The sequence below is a fragment of the Bos indicus genome, chromosome X, assembly GCF_029378745.1.
Source record: "Bos indicus isolate NIAB-ARS_2022 breed Sahiwal x Tharparkar chromosome X, NIAB-ARS_B.indTharparkar_mat_pri_1.0, whole genome shotgun sequence".
NCBI classification, from domain to species: Eukaryota; Metazoa; Chordata; class Mammalia; order Artiodactyla; family Bovidae; genus Bos; species Bos indicus.
Window position 1 is genome coordinate 110136944 of NC_091789.1, and position 19442 is coordinate 110156385.

The 19442-nt window shown below is 42.5% G+C and overlaps 1 non-coding gene across 1 annotated transcript; it reads left to right on the forward strand.

The window, feature by feature from the left end:
* The first annotated feature begins 4600 nt into the window (after positions 1 to 4600).
* On the forward strand, positions 4601 to 4673 carry TRNAG-CCC (transfer RNA glycine (anticodon CCC)). The gene has a single exon. It is a non-coding gene; the product is annotated as a tRNA-Gly (tRNA).
* Positions 4674 to 19442: the final 14769 nt, after the last annotated feature.

The following is a 19442-nucleotide window of genomic DNA, read 5'->3' on the forward strand; positions in this document are numbered from 1 at the left end:
ACTGTACTTTATTCCTTTTCACATCACGAGGACCTGACTCTGTACCTGAAACATAGTAAGTGTTTAATAAAAACATTGGATGGATGAATGGGCAGACAGATGGACGAAATATGTACATGCCCTTATTTGGCATGGAATACAGGATAGGCTGGGAGATCACTGTATATCTTTTTTTTAACTTTAAAATGAAACCATGTCAAAATTTCAAACTTTACTCTGCCAAAGACCCTGGTAAGAAGAAGAAAAGACAAGTTAACAACTGGAAGAAAATATTTGCAAATCATACATCTTACAAAGTACTTGTATCTGTAATATATAATTTTAATGATAATAAATAATACAATTAGAAAATTGGCAAAAGACATGAACAGATATTTCACTGAAGAGAGTATACAGATGGCAAATGAGCACATGAAAAGTTATTCAATATCATTAGCCATTACAGAAATACACGTTAAAACCACAATGAGATAGTACCACACACTTATCAGAATGGCTAAAATTTTTAAAATTCTGACAACACCAGATGCTGGAAAGGATGTAAAGAAACAGAATTTCTCCTATGTTGCTGCTGGGAATGTAAAATGATGCAGTCACTCTGGAAAACAGTTGGGCAGGTCCTTTTAAAACTAAAAATGGATTTACCATACAACCCAGCCCTTGCACTCAGGCATTTTTCCCAGAAAAAAAAAAAACTTATTTTCACACAGAAACTTGTATAAAAGGTTCACAGAAGCTTTATTTGTAATAGCCAAAGACTGAAAGCTACCCAAATGTCCTTCAGTGGATGACTGGTTCAACTATGGTACATCCATACCATGAACAGAGTATACCATAGAACAAACTATTGTATTATGGGCTCAATGTTTATGGACTCGCAAAGTTGATATGCTGAAACCCTAATCCCTCCCTGCTCCAGTGTGATGGTGTTTGGAGGTGGTGCCTGTGGGAGGTTATTAGGTTTAGATGAGGTTTGGAGGATGAGACCCTCATTGTGGGATTGGTGCTCTTATAAAAAAGAGGAAGAGATGCCAGAGTGTGCTTGCATTCGGTCTTCCTCCCTCTCCCTCCCCGTCACCATCCTACACACAGAGGAAAGGTCAGGTGAGGACACTGCAAGAAGGCAGCTGTCTGAAGCCAGAAAGAGGGCCTTCCCCAAGAACCCAATCTGCCATACCTTGATCTTTGACTTCCAGCCTCCAGTACTATGAGAAATACATTTCTGTTGTTTAAGCCGCTCAGTCTGTAGTACTCTGTTACAGCCACCTGAGCTGCCTAAGACATATTGTACATATCACAACAAGATGGACATATCTTCAGGGAATTATGTTGAGTGGAAAAAAAAATCCAGTTGCAAAAGAGTACATACTGTACGACTCTGTTTATATGACTTTAATGGAATAACATAATTCTACAGATGGAGAATAGCTTCGTATTGCCAGGGGTTCAGATGGGGGAGGTGAGCGGAATGGGAGTAGCAATAAAGGAATAACCTGAGGGAAACTTTTGGAGATGGTAGAACTCAGTGTCTTGATTGCAGTGGTGGTTACACAAAGCTGCACATGTGATAGCTTTGCACAGAGCTCCCCCCGCCCCCCGACACACACACAAATGAGTGCATGTAAAACTGATGAAATCTGAATACAGTCTACGTATTGTACATTTCCTGATTTTAATTTTGTCCTAAGTTGTACAACTTCCTGTGACTCTATAATTATTTCAGAATTTAAAGTTTTTATATACTAACATAATATTGTGAATCACAAAATTCTTCAACTAAAAGAATTTTTTTCTAGTTAAAAAAAAGATTGTTTTCTAAAAACACCAGTTAGCATTTCTGACTTGCAACTTTGTTTTTTTTCTTTATGTACTCCCTCTCTTTTAAATACTGCTTCTTGCACCATGATTTGTGAGAACTTTGAGGCAATTAAAATATATCTAGAGGCTTCAAAGTGAAAGTGAAGTCGCTCAGTCATGTCCGACTCTTTGCGACCCTGTGGACTGTAGTCCACCAGGCTCCTCCGTCCATGGGATTCTCCAAGCAAGAATACTGGAGTGGGTTGCCATTTCCTTCTCCAGGGCCAGGGATCAAACCCAGGTCTCCTGCAATGCAGGCAGGCGCTTTAACCTCTGAGCCACCAGGGAAACCCAGAGGCTTCAAAGGTGCCTTTAAAGTTGTAATCCTTTTGTTATTGTTTCGTGGTGGTAACAGTGGAAGTCGATTTCTTTCTTTTTTTATTTCTTTTAGAGGCCCAACGCCAATCCCCTCCTTTCCTTTCTTGCTGGTTAGTGAAATCATTATCGCCTTCCTTCTTGGTAAGCTCTTCTGAAAAATGTTGGCCGAAGTGTTTTCTGATGATCCTGGAAGATGATTAGAGAGTGTCCAGAGATGTAAATTAGTCAGTGACATACATGCTGAACTTTCCTTTTGTCACTTCCCCCAAAGGTTTATTGGACAATCATATTCTTCAATTAGCTTAACTTTAATAGCAGGCTGGGCTCCTTACTTGTGGTTAATTAACCATCACAAACTTCTGTTATTTCTTGACCTCATCACAAGGACAACTGGAGAACTGTCTTGTCCATTCAGGCCGCTGTAACAAAATACTCAGACTGAATATCTGAGACTGGGTGACTCAGAAACAACAGACATTGATTTCTCACAGTTCTGGGGGCTGGAAGTCCAAGATCAAGACGCTGGCAGATTCAGTGTTTGGTGAGAACCCATTTCCCAGTTCCTAGATGATCATCTGCTTCTGTGGCCTCATTTGACATGAGGGGCTTGGGAGCTCTCTGGGCTCTCCTTTATTATAAGGACACTAATCCCATTCACTGTGGCTCTGCCCTCATGACCTCATCACCTCCCAAAGGCCACACCTCCTAATTTCATCACCTTGGGAATTGGGATTTCAATATTAGGAAGAACATTTCTCCCAGGTCCTCCAGGGACTCCACAGGGGTTGGATGGTGAAGCAGAGAGAAAAGAAAGGCAAGTCCCCTCAGGGAAACTATTTCTTGAGAAAGATCTGGGAGTCTGTGTCTATAGGGGTGGTGTCAGGCCTCTTCTTGTTCTGCTTCCACGTTCCCTGCCGTTGGCCGTTGGGCCTTGGGTCTGCACTGCTTATATCTTCGCCATGCCCTTGGGGACCCAAGAGAAACCAGCTATCACAGTCCAGTTAACAAGTACCTTTGTCACTTCTGAGTCCCTCTTCTGTGCAAGACTCCTTGGCGGTGCTGACCATAGGGTTTATGCCACACAGGTTTTTTTTTTTAATATTTTTAAAAGTTTTTTTTTAATTTATTTATTTTTAATTGAAGGATAATTGCTTTACAGTGTTGGTTTCATTCCTGTTAAAGATTTTTTTTGACATGGACCATTTTTTAAGTCTTTATTGAATTTGTTATAATAATGCTTCTGTTTTATGTTTTGTTTTTTTTGGCCATGAGGCAGGTGGGATCTTAGTTCCCTGACCAAGGATCCAACCTGTACCTCCTGCATCAGAAGGCTTTACTACCGGACCACCAGGGAAGTCCTCGCACAGGATTTTGAACAAAGCCTTCCAACACACAACAAAGATGTGTTACATCCTCTGAGATCAAACCAGTAAAAGATCAGAAATATTTGGTCTTAATATACAGGGCGTCCATAAACTCTGGAAACAAAGATGCTTTTTTTTACCTGGTGATGTCCTGATGACATTCTATATTTTTGCCCCTGTCCATTCTGGATGACTACCCTGTATAGTTAGCTAGGGTGTGACTCAGTTACACCATGAATGGAGCTGTTTTCAGTCCGGCTATTTATAGTATCTCTGTGGGTTACCTGACTCCAAGCTACTCAGTTTCAGGACTTCTAACTCATAGATTCATTCATTAGGCAGACATTTTTGAGTACCATCTGTGTTTCCTGACAGCATTCCAGGGAGAAGGAAGAAAGCAATTCCCGTTGATTATCTACCCTGTGGGGGACACTGACCCCTGGACAAATTCTTTGTGTCTTATCAGCTCCATCAACATAATTAACATGTTCCTTCTTCTGAGAGGAGGGAATTGGTGAAACTGGAATCTCTCCGTCAGCTCAATGACTGTGTTGTTCTGACTGCCTTCATGTGTGTAATTGTTCAGCGTTGAGTCTACCAGCCTCATCATCATCAACAACAACAATCCTGTGAAAACTCAGCAAGAAAACGACTGCTCTGCTAAAGTCGTTTCGCAGGCAGAGTGCCCAGATTGTCTTTCTTTACTGAGTTCTTTAAGCCAGTCTCTGAAAAACACCTGTACTGTGTTCTATGTCTCCAGAAGGACCCAGTTCTTAGAAAGAGATCCTGGAGAAACATGATTTTAACTAAGAGCAGTGAATTGATAGCAACCGGAAGCTGTTTTTCCAATCAGTTCTGGAACATTGGCCCAGAGTTACTTCCCGGGTTCCACCAGAATGCTACCAGTAGCTAATGTTACCTTTATTCATTCAAGAGGCTCATGATTGTTATTACTTATTTTCCTTAATTGTAATCACAAAACTTCCAATCTAGCAAAGGGGGCCCACAAGTAAGATCCAAGAAGAAACTAATTGAGGTCTAGAAGCTGAGGTATAGGGACTTCCCTGGTGGTCCAGTGGCTAAGACTTTGCATTCCCAATGCAGGGGGCCTGGGTTCAATCCCTGGTTAGGGAACTAGATCCCACATGCTCTTTTTTTTTTTTTTTTTCCCACATGCTCTTAACTAAAGATCCCACATTCTGAAACTAAGACCCAGTGCTGCCAAATAAATATTTTTTAAAAAAAGAAAAGAAAAATGCATATCTTAAAAAAAATTTTTTTAAATAAAAGCTGAAGTATAAATGCTGGGGAGATTCTTGATGTTCCCTTGTGCTGAGCATGCAGAAGGATGAGTCAGCACATCCTCATGGGAGTAGACAGTAGTTTGGAACTGAAATTTTGGTGCACTTAGGAAACTGGGGCTTAATCTGGGTGCTAGTTATGTACTGTTATATAAAAGACACCCCAGGGACTTCCCTGGCAGTCCAGTGGTTAAGACTCTATTCTTCCAGTGCAGGAGGCATGGGTTCAATATCTGGTTGGGAGATTAAGATCCTGCATGCCACTCAGTGTGGCCAAAAATAAATAAATAAAATAACCCTATGGACCATAGTCTGCCAGGCTCCTCTGTCCATGGGATTCTCCAGGCAAGAATACCAGGGTGAGTTGCCATGCCCTCCTTCAGGGGATCTTCCCAACCCGGGGATCAAACCCTAGTCTCAGGCATCTCCTGCTTTGGCAGGCGGGTTCTTTACCACTAGCCACACAGTTCTGAGGGATGATAAAAAAGGCTCAGCTGTGCGGTGCTTCTTTGAGGTTCTGAGTTTGGTTGAAGTAAAATGGTGCACAAGGCTGGACTTATCTGAATCTTCTTCACTCTTGTCTGGCCCCTGGGTTGGAGTGGCTGGAAAGCAACTGTGGTCTTCCTTACAGCATGGCAGTCTCCAAGGACTTGCGCTTCTTGAAGCAAGCATGGCAGCCAAAGCACGTGTTCCAAGAGACCCAGGTGGTAGCTGCAAGACTCCTTAGAACCTAGCCTCAGAAGTCACACAGTGTCATTCCTCACTCTTCTGTTAGCCAAAAAACAAGTTCCAGAGTCAGTCAGGGTCCAGGAGCATGAATACCAGTCCTTTGTAGAACCATGGAGCAGGCATGAGGAGGTTTCAAACACCAGTATTAAAGCAGGACTTATATGTGAGTATGTGAGTGGTGGGATACACATGGTGCCTTGCATGCCTTTCCCAACACCAGGTACAGAACCCAAGCTCCCAGGGCATTCTGCAGGCCAGGACACTGGCAGACCCAAGCTTTCTTTACCTTCACCATTCTTTTTGCTCACCACTGTCTGTCACCATGCCAAGCAAGGTAATTCCACCTCAGACTATCTTTTTTCACTTTTGTCCTCCTTCACCTTTTCCCCAGAGCTTCTTTCCAACTAGTACATAGTTAGTTCAATAATCTCTCTGCCTCTTTTAATTCCGTGTACTAGCCCAAGCCCCACCTAACCATGGCTGATGTTAAACCAGGGAGCTTTTAGGGCTGTGGTTGTATTGAAAAAAGGCCATACATTGTGAACTAAAATTAGACCAAAAGTACCAATGACTTCAAGTCCTTAAACTCTTTGAAAGTATTCAAAAGTACCTATTTAAATCTTCCTAAAAGTTAATGGCTTCTTTTCTACTTTCTATTAAGTGTGTTTTGGTGTTTTTTTTTTTTTAAGTACTAGTGATGTGGATGAATAAAACCTGTCTTATTTTCTGTTCTGAAATTGTTTTTCCTTTGTTTCTTTAAAAATTATTTTTGTAAAATGACAGTTTGTTTCTTACTAAGTTTTAATTATAAGATACGGGTATTTCAGCCATAATATAACATATATAGAATTTTGAGGTCTAGCCTAGAAATCTGACGACCATTTTAAACATTACTGTTTTCCTCTGGGAAAAAGCATTCCAAGCTTGAAACCACAAACTTCGGCATGGCATTTTGTGGACACGCCCCATTTGTTTCTGACTTCTGCCTATTCATCCTCTTCTTTCCATGGAGATATATCATGAACTTGGATTTGGTTGTATTACATTAAGAAACTGAAAAGCAAAGTCGATGGGGGAAGTTTCAAAATATTCTGTGTCTTCATGCCATGCTGTAACCATCTGTGGAAATCTTTAGCCTTACTGTAAAACCAGAGAAATGCAGGCATTTCCCTTTAGGAACAATTTTCCATTTAAACAAACTGCTGGAATCCAGTGGTTAAGACTCTGCGCTTCCACTGCAGGGAGTGCGGGTTCCATTCCACATCCCACATGCCCCACAAGGCGGCCAAAAAACACCACCAAAAAACTGATGGTTGACATTGCTGGCCAGTTTTACAACAGTACTGTCTGAGCTGGTGACTCTGGGGTCACTTTCCACATTTATCTGCTTTCCCTCAGCTGTGCCTTTCAAGCTGCTGGTACCGAAAGATTGAGAAGACAGTGGGAACAGTTGTAACAGCAGAACTAAAAGCAAAATCCTTCCAACGGGTCCTAACACAAAGTTCTTCATACATTAGTATTCTGGTAAACAGACTAATGACTTACAGCCCTCTAGCTAGACAAAAATGTGGATTTTCAACAAATGTTATTATTTCACAAAGAGAATCACCCTGGGCAATCCAAGAGAAATTAGAAATAGGATTTCAGCTAGCCACAATTTTCTGGAATCCCAGCATGTCTGTTCCATAAAATAAGAAATGCCTTTATGCAGATGTTTGTTAATTATGGATGGTTTTTTATTTAGACATGCTCATTTTTTCCCTTGAATTATTAAATTATCGGGGCATGCCAGAGGGACTTTGGGATAAGCCATAATTTGTTTATAATTTAAGTATTGTTGACTTACAATATTGTATTAGATTCAGGTATACAGCAAATACACAGAACTATACAAAAAAGACCTTCACGACCCAGATAATCACGATGGTGTGATCACTCACCTAGAGCCAGACATCCTGGAATGTGAAGTCAGGTGGGCCTTAGAAAACATCACTGCGAACAAAGCTAGTGGAAGTGATGGAATTCCAGGTGAGCTATTTCAAATCCTGAAAGATGATGCTGTGAAAGTGCTGCACTCAATATGCCAGCACATTTGGAAAACTCAGCAGTGGCCACAGGACTGGAAAAGGTCAGTTTTCATTCCAACCCCAAAGAAAGGCAATGCCAAAGAATGCTCAAACTACTGCACAATTGCACTCATCTCACACGCTAGTAAAGTAATGCTCAAAATTCTCCAAGCCAGGCTTCAGCAATACTTGAACCGTGAACTCCCAGATGTTCAAGATGGTTTTAGAAGAGGCAGAGGAACCAGAGATCAAATTGCCAACATCTGCTGGATCATCGAAAAAGCAAGAGAGTTCCAGAAAAACATCTATTTCTGCTTTATTGACTATGACAGAGCCTTTGACTGTGTGGATCACAATAAACTGTGGAAAATTCTGAAAGAGATGGGAATATCAGACCACCTTACCTGCCTCCTGAGAAATCTGTATGCAGGTCAGGAAGCAACAGTTAGAACTGGACATGGAACAACAGACTGGTTCCAAATAGGAAAAGGAGTACGTCAAGGCTGTATATTGTCACCCTGCTTATTTTAACTTCTATGCAGAGTACATCGTGCAAAATTCTGGGCTGGATGAAGCACAAGCTGGAATTAAGAGTGCCAGGAGAAATATCAGTAACCTTAGATATGCAGATGACACCACCCTTATGGCAGAAATCGAAGAAGAACTAAAGAACCTCTTGATGAAAGTGAAAGAGGAGAGTGAAAAAGTTGGCTTAAAGCTCAACATTCAGAAAACTAAGATCATGGCATCTGGTCCCATCACTTCATGGGAAATAGATGGGGAAACAGTGGCTGACTTTATTTTTTGGGGCTCCAAAATCACTGCAGATGGTGACTGCAGCCATGAAATTAAAAGACGCTTACTCCTTGGAAGAATAGTTATAACCAACCTAGATAGCATATTGAAAAGCAGAGACATTACTTTGCCAACAAAGGTCCATCTAGTCAAGGCTATGCTTTTTCCACTGGTCATATATGCATGTGAGAGTTGGACTGTGAAGAAAGCTGAGCACTGAAGAATTGATGCTTTTGAAGTGTGGTGTTGGAGAAGACTCTTGAGAGTCCCTTGGATTGCAAGGAGATCCAACCAGTCCATTCTGAAGGAGATCAGCCCTGGGATTTCTTTGGAAGGAGTGATGCTAAAGCTGAAACTCCAATACTTTGGCCACCTCATGCGAAGAGTTGAGTCATTGGAAAAGACTCTGATGCTGGGAGGGATTGGGGGCAGGAGGAGAAGGGGAGGACAGAAGATGAGATGGCTGAATGGCATCACTAACTCGATGGACGTGAGTCTGAGTGAACTCCGGGAGTTCATGATGGACAGGGCGGCCTGGCGTACTGGGATTCATGGGGTCGCAAAGAGTCGGACACGACTGAGCAACTGAACTGAACTGAACCTATGTGTACGGGTTTATTTCTGGATAAGCCATAATTCTTAAACTTTAACAAGACATAGAAATTTTGACTTAAGCCAGGGATGAGAGGAGGGAATCTTTTTCTTTTATGGCCACACCAAGTGGCATGCGGGATCTTAGTTCCCCAACCAGGGATCGAACTCGTGCACCCTCCATTGGAAACTCAGAGTCCTAATCCCTGGAGCACCAGGGAGTAAGAGGAGGGAATCTTTTTAAAGAGACACCAAATATTTATTTGTCACCACTCAATCTCATGAACTCTAATCACTGCCTGAAAATTAATCTGTCACCATGTCAGGTCTCGTAAACAGGTAAAGAAAAGCAGAGTCATCTTCTATTGAATAGCACCTGTCAGAGAGTTGCCAAAACTCTGGAAAGACTTCTCAGGCAATGTTAACTGTGCAATCCACAGCTAGAGCACAGACCAGCTTCCACAAGAGATGCCAATATGACCTGAGATGTAATATTTCAAATTGCAAATATCCTCTTACTGTGGAAGAATAAATTGCAGTCAACCTTTATGGACAGCAATTTTGTCAATATTAAAGTCCTTAAATAAAAGCATTTATACCCTTTCGTTTAGAAATTCCACTTCTAGAATTGCATTAAAATAAATCAAAAATGTATTTTGAAAATGTATGTAAGAAGATGTTTATCACAATATTATTTATAACAGCAAAGACAAGCAAAAGAAACCAATGTGAAAAAATAGGGCACCCAAAGGACTGAGTACTCTGAAGTCATTTAAGTCATTAAAGTTCTAGAAAAATCTTTAATGTCCATAATACTTTAAGTAGAAAGAAGCAGGTCATAAAGGAGCATCTTGTCCAGATTTTGAGGGATGTGTATACATTTTTTTGGCTGTGCTGAGTGGCTTGTGTGATCTTAGTTCCCTGACCAGGGATCGAACTGGGGCTCTTGGCAGTGAGAGCGTGGAGCTCCAATCACTGGACTGCCAGGGAATTCCCAAAAGTAATTTTAGAGTCTGTGTGCCCATCTTATTTTCCAATTTTACAGTGCACATATGAGTTACATATATAATATAATCAGGAATAAACATATTCTAACAAAATAGTGGTTCTGTAAGCCCCCTTTGTTCTCCTTCTCTGAACTTTTCATTTGTGTCCCAAACCCCCTTGCAAATCTGAGGAAAATTGTACATTTTCTCCCCAGAAGTGTAAATACCCATCATCAGACTTCACCAAACATTTCTGGGGATTTACCACCTACAGGTTGATAGGTCCCAAGTTAAGAACTGTCCACCCAGAGTCTGAGTGGCTTCCACCTTGTGGATTTAGTCACTCCAGTGGTGCCGGGGTCTCCTTTGGCACTCCAAGAGCATGGACATGCCCATCAGCCTCTGTGGATTCATGGACCCAAGCAGGTCCTTTGAAGGTGCCCTAGCCTCTCAGGGCAACATCAACAACGGAGAGGTGTGAGTGGAGAAGATCACAGTGTTCAGGATCTCGCCTGTGAAACCAGGGTGCTAAGAGTACAGCACGCAGGCCACTCGTGTGGCTTCCTAATGAGCCCTGGTCACTTGATGGTCCTAGGCGACTGGGGACTATGTACTCCGATGACTGCTATTTACATGCAGCCAGCATGATCCTGAGTCTCTGAAAATTAATAGCAAGGTGTCATCGTTGAGAAACCTGACTCCATGAAAGAATAAAATGATGAGAGCAGAAAGTTATGACACTGGAAAAGCACAGTCACCGGGTTTCTGTCAGAAGTGTAGAGGGACATAGAGCTTCAAGCCACAATCTCACTGGACTTCAGAGGAAGATCACACACGTGGGCCTCACACACAGGCATAGGCTGAGGCTGAGGAAGCCTGTTAAGGCTGGTTTCTGCAGACTTGGAGTCAGAGCCCTTCGGAAAGCCTCCGAGGTGGCTAGCCTGCAATGATTCCATCCACCAAGACCACAAATACATGAGGCAGAGCTAAGTGGGAGGGCATAACGATGATGATGCCCTGCTGTGGGCTTGTTAATCTGAGGAGCCTGCAGGCATCCGAGTGGAAATGACCAGCGGGCATTAGGAAATAGGGAGCGGGAGCCACTGAGTAGCCAGATGACGTGGCTGCTAAAACAAGCATAGTATTAGGCTGCATTTATAGCTGCGTAGTATTTAGGCAGAGGCTGTTTGCCAGTCAGATCTTAGGTGGAGTGCGCCTCATTGTATCACTAGCAGTGGGGAGGGAGTGGGCATAGTTTCAGACTGACGTTAGTAACCCAGCTCAGAACAGGTCTGGGTGTGGTGGGGGATGGGGGGTGAGCAGGATGGTAGAACTGGAAGTTGTGGTATACACACTATGAAAAACTAGATGTCATTGCTTTCCGGAAAAGGAACTCTAGGTTGAATGCTTAGTGGGGTAACCGATATGAAAATGGAACCCTCTACAGAGACACCAAGTGACAGTAACTGTGAACTTACAGAGTGAGGTTCCAAATTGGCATATGTCATCATATACAGATTTACAAAAGAAATGGTTCCTGGACTCTGGGGGTCAAGGATAGGAAAGGTCTGAGAGTGGGAAGTAGAAAATAGATGAAGAGATTTGAGGTAGAGGTAGATAGTAGTTGTCATGTCTGAGACCCCACCGACCCCCTAAAAATGAGAGTTTATATGGGGAAGGATGTATGTGGGAGGTGGTGCCTTTTAACCCAAAGCCTAATAAGGTGTCCCTCTGAGCCGGTGTCCTCACTCCCTCTTGAAAGCAGAGCCTGAGAAAAGGGCTTTGCGTAGTTTTTTTGTGTGTGTGTATGTGGAATTGGCCCAAGGGCTTCCTTTGTAGCTCAGGTGGTAAGGAATCTACCTACAATGTAGGAGACCTGGGTTCGATCCCCGGGTCAAGAAAATCCCCTGGAGAAGGGCATGGCAACCCACTCCAGTGTTCTTGCCTGGAGAATCCCATGGGCAGAGGAGCCTGGTGGGCTACAGCCCATGGTGTCACAAAGAGTCAGACACAACTGAGCCACTGACACTTCCCACTGCCCCAAGGAACAGGAATGAAGGACAGGGAAGAGTGAAACAGGGAAGAAGGGAACGCCAATCCAAGTTCATCATTATTGTAGGGAACTGGGGTCTCATATCACTGGGGACTTCCTGAGGAGCCACGTAAAAAGTGCCTCAGGAACGTCTGTCTGAGTGATGGAAAAAGACAGTATTTCTAAAATTTTTATTCAGGCTCCAAGCCTGAATAGATTGAGGGTTGCACTTAGGGTATTTGCACACATATAGAATGTCACATGTAGAATGTTGGGTTCCCCCGGCCTCCACCCAGCCACAAAGAAGCCCAGGCCCCAGTGAGAGGTGCTAGTTCAGCAGGGGGACATGCTGCTGCCGGGGCCCCAGGAACTGTGTCAGCTCCATACCTGAGAAAGCTAAAGCAGGCTGGAGACTGGGGTCTCTTCCCACCCTGGACATCTAAAGGGCAAATGACAGGCTCACTGCCTCAGTGACTAAGACAGGAGAGCACTGCCATGTTGGATCAGCCTATACTGTGTTGGGAGAAAGGTTGTCTGGGTATTTCCTTGGCCCTGAAAGGAGACAGCGTCCTTACGGGATATCTCAGACTACCCAAGAGGACTTCTGGGGTGGGGAGTAAGGAGACCTCTACTTAGAGAGAAGCTGGGAGGTACTGCCATTGCAATGCCCATGAACACTCTTGAGGAAGAGAGAATCAGTTCTAGATACCTGCCAGGCCCAGAGAGAGAACCAGATCAATAGACACCACTCCTTCCCCTACTCCACCCTCCCCCTGAGGAGCTGGAGGTGCGGAAGGGAAGGGGAAGTGCAAGATGGAGAAAGAGAAAGGGAAGTCAGTCACACAGACTTGCTGCTGGACAGTTTCAATTGGAAGCAGGCCTGAGCTGGGGGAGGGGAGAAGTTATGAAGAGTATCTTGGGCTGGATATTCTAATTATGGAAGAAGAGAGGCTGTATTTGTTACTTTGAAGGACTCAAAGGCTCTATGTTACCTGAGACTGAGCTGAAAAGTAATGGGGTCCATTGAAATATTTATCTAGTAATGGCATTTATTTATTCAGTGTGTTTGTCCGGATTCTCCAGAGGAACAGAACTGATAGGATGTGGGTATATATATAGAGAGAAAGGGATTTATTATAAGGAATCAGCTCATGCTATTGTGGAGCCTGACAAGTCCCAAGGTCTTGAGTCGACAAGCTGGAGACCCATAGAGCTGATAACGTAGTCCAGGCCAAGTGACAGCAGTCTCAAGACCAAGGAAGAGCCGATGTTTCAGGTCCAGTCTGCAGGCAGGAAAAAAATAATGTACCAGTTCAAAGACAGTCAGGTGGGAGGCATTCAGGCCTTCAACTGATTGGAACAGGCCCACCCACATGCAGGAGGGCAATTTGCTTGGTCTACGGATTCAAATGTGAACCTCATTCTAAAACACCCTCACAGGGGATTTCCCTGGTGGTCCAATGGTTAGGATTTGGTGCTTTCACTCACAGGGCCCAGGTTCGATCCCTGGTTGGGGAACAAAGATCCTAGAAGCTGTGCAGCATGGCTGAAAAAACAAAAAATCCCAAAGCACCCTCAGACACACTCAGAGTAATGTTTGATCAAATATCTGGTCCCCTGTGGTCCAGTCAAGTTGACATATAAAATAAACCATCACATTCAGGAGATACAGTTTAAAATTGTATTTATTTGGCTCCAATGAGTCTTAGTTGCAGCACTCAGGATCTTCAACCTTCTTTGCAGCATGTAGACTCTTAGTTGCAGCATGTGGGATCTAATTCCCAGACCAGGGATATCAAACCCGGGCCCCCTGCATCGGGAGTTTGGAGTCTTAGCCGCTGTGTCAGCAGGGAAGTCCCCACTGAATGGGTTTTTTTAAGTTACTCAATAAAAGTAATGTTTTCATTATATGCAAGTCAAGCATAGACAGCATGCCAGTTACACCCTAGCTCAGGACTTCCTATGGGGCCTACTGAACCTGACTCTGATCCTTGGTTACCCTGTCCCCTTCAACCTTCCTCCTCTGTCTTGAGACATTGTTAGTAGCTTCCTGGCTTTCAGTTTTGGGCTCCATCCTCTGAACTGCAGGCAGCACCCCATAGTTATAACCCTAAGGAACTCCCTGTTACATGTGGTCTTGTGCATCAGTGCTCAGTCGTGGTGTGTGCTTAGTTGCTTCAGCCTGACTCTTTGCGACTCCATGGACTGTAACCCACCAGGCTCCTCTGTCCATGGGGATTCTCCAGGCAAGAATACTGGAGTGGGTTGCCACGCCCTCCTCCAGGGGATCTTCCCAACCCAGGGATCGAACCCAGGTCTCCCGCATTGCAGGCGGATTCTTTACCATCTGAGCCACCAGGGAAGCCCAAGAATACTGGAGTGGGTAGCCTATCCCTTCTCCAGGGGATATTCCTGACCCAGGAATCGAACCAGGGTCTCTTGCATTGCAGGCGGATTCTTTACCAGCTGAGCTACCAGGGAAGCCCCTCCATTATGACAGATGGAAGCAAAGTAGAATGGGTTGAGAGGAGCGTGCCTGGGATGGCCCAGAAATGCACATTGTGTCTTGACTCTATTGCCATGAATTGGATTGAATGCTGGTGAGGCCACCCTGGGGGTGAGGGGACAGGCCAATACAGTAAATCCCCTACCTTCGAATGAGTTCTGTTTCAAGAGCCAGCTCGTAAGTCCAATTTGTTCATTAAGTCCAACAAAGTTAGCCTAGGCGCCCAACTAACACAATCAGCTATATATAGGACTGTACTGTAATAGGTTTATAATACTTTTCACACAAGTAATACATAAAATAAAACATTTTTTATTCTTACAGTGCAGTACCTTGAAAAGTACCATAGTATGGTACAACAGCTGGCATATAGGTGCTGGCATCGAGTGAACAGGCAAGAAGAGTTACTGACTGGAGTAGGGAGAGGAGGTGGGAGATGGTAGAGCTGAAGAATCATCAGCAACAGGAGATGGAGGGCAAGCTGCAGTTTCACTCATGCCTGACATCATTGGACATGCAAATGCACATTGGCATCTTTGAAAGTTTGCAACTTGAAGGTTCATATGTAGGGACTTACTGTACCTCCTAGAAACAGTGGCTCTTCTTCAGCCAAGAGCCAGCCTAACTCCCACCCTTCCTTGTGCCTCTTGCTGGCTCGCTTCTCCCTTCTGGTGTGTGTTAGTTGCTCAGTCATATCCGACTCTTTTTAACCCCATGGACTGTACCCCGCCAGGCTCCTCTGTCCATGGGATTTCCCAGGCAAGAATACCAGAGTGGGTTGCCGTTTCCTTCTCTAATCTGCAGAATTTTCTTCCTACAACCTCTCCACTCCTCATCATCCCAGCTTCTCTTTTCTTTCTCTCCTTTGCCAAGTAGCTGATAGCCTACCTGCAGGGAACTTGCTGTGGACCATCCTTGATCCATCTCCTCTTCCTGGTGGGTTCCCTGGATTCAGTTCTATGTTAAATGTGATGCGACAAGGAAGCCAGCTGGACATATCTATGCATATGTTTTCATTTTATTTATTTATTGCTAATACATTATTCATTTTTATTGAGGTATAGTTGATTTATAATATATTAATTTCAGGTGTACAGCATAGCGATTCAGCATTTTCACAGATTATACTCCCTTGAAAGTTATTACAAGGTAATATTGAAACTTATCATTCTCTGTGCTATACAACATATCCTTGTTGCTTATCTATTTTATACATAGTAGTTTGTATCTCTCTCTTTTGCTGCACAGGGTTTTAGTCACAGCACGTGGGATCTAGTTCCCTGACCAGGGATCCAATCCAGGCCCCTTGCATTGGGAACTCAGAATCTTAGCCACTGGACCACAGAGAAAATTCCCAGTAGCTTGTATCTCTTAATCCCATATCCCTAATTTGTCCCTCCCATCCTTCCTCTCCTCTTTGATAACCACAAGTTTGTTTTTTATATCTATGAGTCTGTTTCTGTTTTGTTTTATGTTCATTTGTATTATTTTTAAAAGCTATGTGTAAGTGCTATAATATTTGTCTTTCTCTGTATGACTTATTTCACGAAGCATAATATTCTCTAGGTCCATCCATGTTGGTGCAAATGCAGGATTTCATTTTCATTTTAAAAGGCTGAAAATTTTTTTATGAAAAATGTCAACATATACACAAGCAGAGAAAATACGCTAATAAAATCCTTTGTACTCAATCACTCAGTTTTAAAAATTATCAGTTCACAGCCAATCTTATATCTTCCATAGTTTTGCATACTTCCCCACTCCCAGAACACTTTGAAGCAAATGCCAGACATCATATCATTTTATCTACAGATTTCTCAATATGTATCTCTAAGATCTAAGCAGTTTTATTTCCCCCCAAGCAGTTTTATAAAAGAATATAATTACAATTCAATGAATACTCCCCATAACAATAATTACTCCATTATTATCAATTATATTATTCACATTTCCCCAATTGTCTTAATACGATTTTAATAGTTTGTTTGAATTGAGATGCAAATAAATCCATACATTTCATTTGGCTAGTATGTTTCTTAAGTCTGTTAATCTATAGGTTTACTCTCTATTCTTTTTTTTTCTCGTAATTTTTTGTCATTGTTGAAAAAAAAATAAGAGTTTCCCATAACCTGAACATTGCTTAGTGCATCCTTATGGTATGATTTCATGTGTTCCTCTGTCCTCTGTATTCCCTGTAAATTGGTAGTTAGAGCTAGGCCAGTGCTGTCCAATAGAATATTTTGCAGCTACAGAAAATTTCTATATCTGCATTATCCAATATGGTAGCCACTAGCCACATGCAAATTTTGAGTTCCTGAGATGTGGCCAGTGTGACTGAGGAACTGGATTTGTAGTTTTATGTAGTTTTATGTTCATTTAAATATAGATGGGGTTGCAGTGAATTGGAAGATTGAGATTGATACATATACATTACTATATATAAAATAGATAACTAATAAGGACTGTATAGCACAGGGCACTCAGTACTCTGTAATGGCCTACATGGGAAAATAAACTAAAAAAGAGTGGATATATGTATATGTATAACTAATTAACTTTGCTGTACACCTGAAACCAACAAGATTGTAAATCAACTATTGTTTTTCAGTTGCTAAGTCATGTCCAACTCTTTGTAACCTCATGGACTGTAGCATACCAGGCTCCTGTCCTCCACTATCTCCTAGAGTTTGCTCAGATTTATATCTATTGAGTCAGTGATGCTATCTAACCATCTTATCCTCTGCCTCCCCTTTCTCCTTTTGCTTTCAATCTTTTTCAGCATCAGGGTCTTTTCCAGTGAGTCAGCTCTTTGCATCATATGACTAAAATATTGGAGCTTCAGCTTCAGTAACAGTCCTTCCAATGAATATTCAGGGTTGATTTCCTTAGGATTGACTGGTTTGATCTCCTTGCTATCCAAGGGACTCTCAAGAGTCTTCTTCAGCACCGCAATTTGAAAACATCACTTCTTTAGCCCAATTAAAATATAGGTAGCCACATGTGGCTATTGACTACTCTAGTGGACAATGCAGATCTAGAGGCTTGATCAGAGTCAGTTTTATTATCAAAACTACTTCAAATACTTCCATCATCCACCACTGTATTTAGAACAAATTTATTTCTTTTTGTAGTCAGTCCACCCTAGCTGTGTCTAAGCCTTTTATGCATGTCCCAACAGTCCACAGTGTGGCACTGTGGGTCTGATCTCTTCTGAGGAGCCCACCAGCACCATGGACACAATTGGCTAGGACCCAGCTACACAGCAGTTTTTCCCTTCCTGTTTTGCTTGACTCTATTATGTTTCTTTTACAAAGCTTATAAAATCATGGAATTAGAATATTTCTTCATTTTACAGGTAAAGAAAATAGAACAGGGAGAGGAATAGGCTGCTTCTCAAAGCTGTGCTCCCCTCCTCAGTGAAGAGCCCTTCCTGAGAACCCCTTTGAAAGTGGGAGGGAGGGATGCAAAAGGTTATACAGCTAGTCAATGGCAGAACAGAGATAGCACTTAATTCTGTCTTCTGATGCCCACCCCAAGAGTTCTTTCAACACCAAATTCCATAATAGATTTGCTGATGCTGAACCATCCTTGCATTCCTGCAATAACTCCACTTGGCCATGTGTTTTAACATCTTATACACTGCTGATGAAAAGTTGGGAAGTCATAATAACACAAACAAGAGGTATATTATGTGCTAATCTGTAAAAGTGCTGCTGTGGAGAAGAACAGCAGGTGCCATTGGACATGGAGAGAGTTGGACTAGTTGGGAAAGCCAAGTAGGGACTAGCTAGGCATGGGGAACACAGAGATAGTTTCAGGCAAAAGAACCTGGTAAAAGATTAAGGATATAGAAGGAGAGAGGGCACAGCTTCTGTATACAAACTAGGTTGGGGTGAGAGAGAGAATCAATGGTATTGACGATATTCTTTCATGGAAGAATATATTTATATATAAGAATACATTCTTGTGGAAACAACCCAAATACCATCAGTGGATAAATGGATAAACAAAAATGTGATATAGTCATATAATAGAATATCATTTAGCTTGGAACTTCCCTGATGGTCCAGTGGCTGAGACATCCTGCTCCCAATGCAGGGGGCCTGGGTTACATCCCTGGTCAGGGAAGTAGGTCCCACATGCTGCAACTAAAGAACCCATGTGCCACAACTGAGATCTGGTGCAGCCAAATAAAATAAATAAATAAAAATTCTTAAAAAGAATATCATTCAGCCTTAAAAAGGAAGGACATTCATACAACATGCATGAAACTTGAAGATGTCCTACTAAGTGAAATAAGCCAGGCACAAAAGGACAAATATTGTATGATTCCAATTATATGAGGTATCTAGAGTAGCCAGACTTATAAGACAGAAATTAGAAATGGTGGTTGCTAGGGGCTAGGGGAAAGAGGAAGTGGGGAGTTAGTGTTTTAAATGGTATAAAGTTTCAGCTTGGGAAGATGAAAAAGTTCTGGAAATGGATGGTGATGATGGTTGCACGACAATGTGAATGTACTTAATGCCTCTCAACTTTTAATATTTCATCAGTTCATTTCAGTTCAGTCACTCAGTCATGTCCAGCTCTTTGCGACCCCATGGCCTGCATGCAGCATGCCAGGCCTCCCTGTCCATCACCAAGTCCCGGAGTTTACTCAAACTCATGTCCATCGAGTCGGTGATGCCATCCAACCATCTCATCCTCTGTTGTCCCCTTCTCCTCCTGCTATTTCATACGTATACATTTTTTAAATGTAACATATATTTTAGCACAATAAAAATTAAATAAAAACAAAATACATACATTCTTATATATGAGAATATATGTATATCTCCCGAGGAATATAAACCAGGGTGAGCAGGTGTTGTTTCTGGAGGGTGGCATGTGTTTTCAGTTA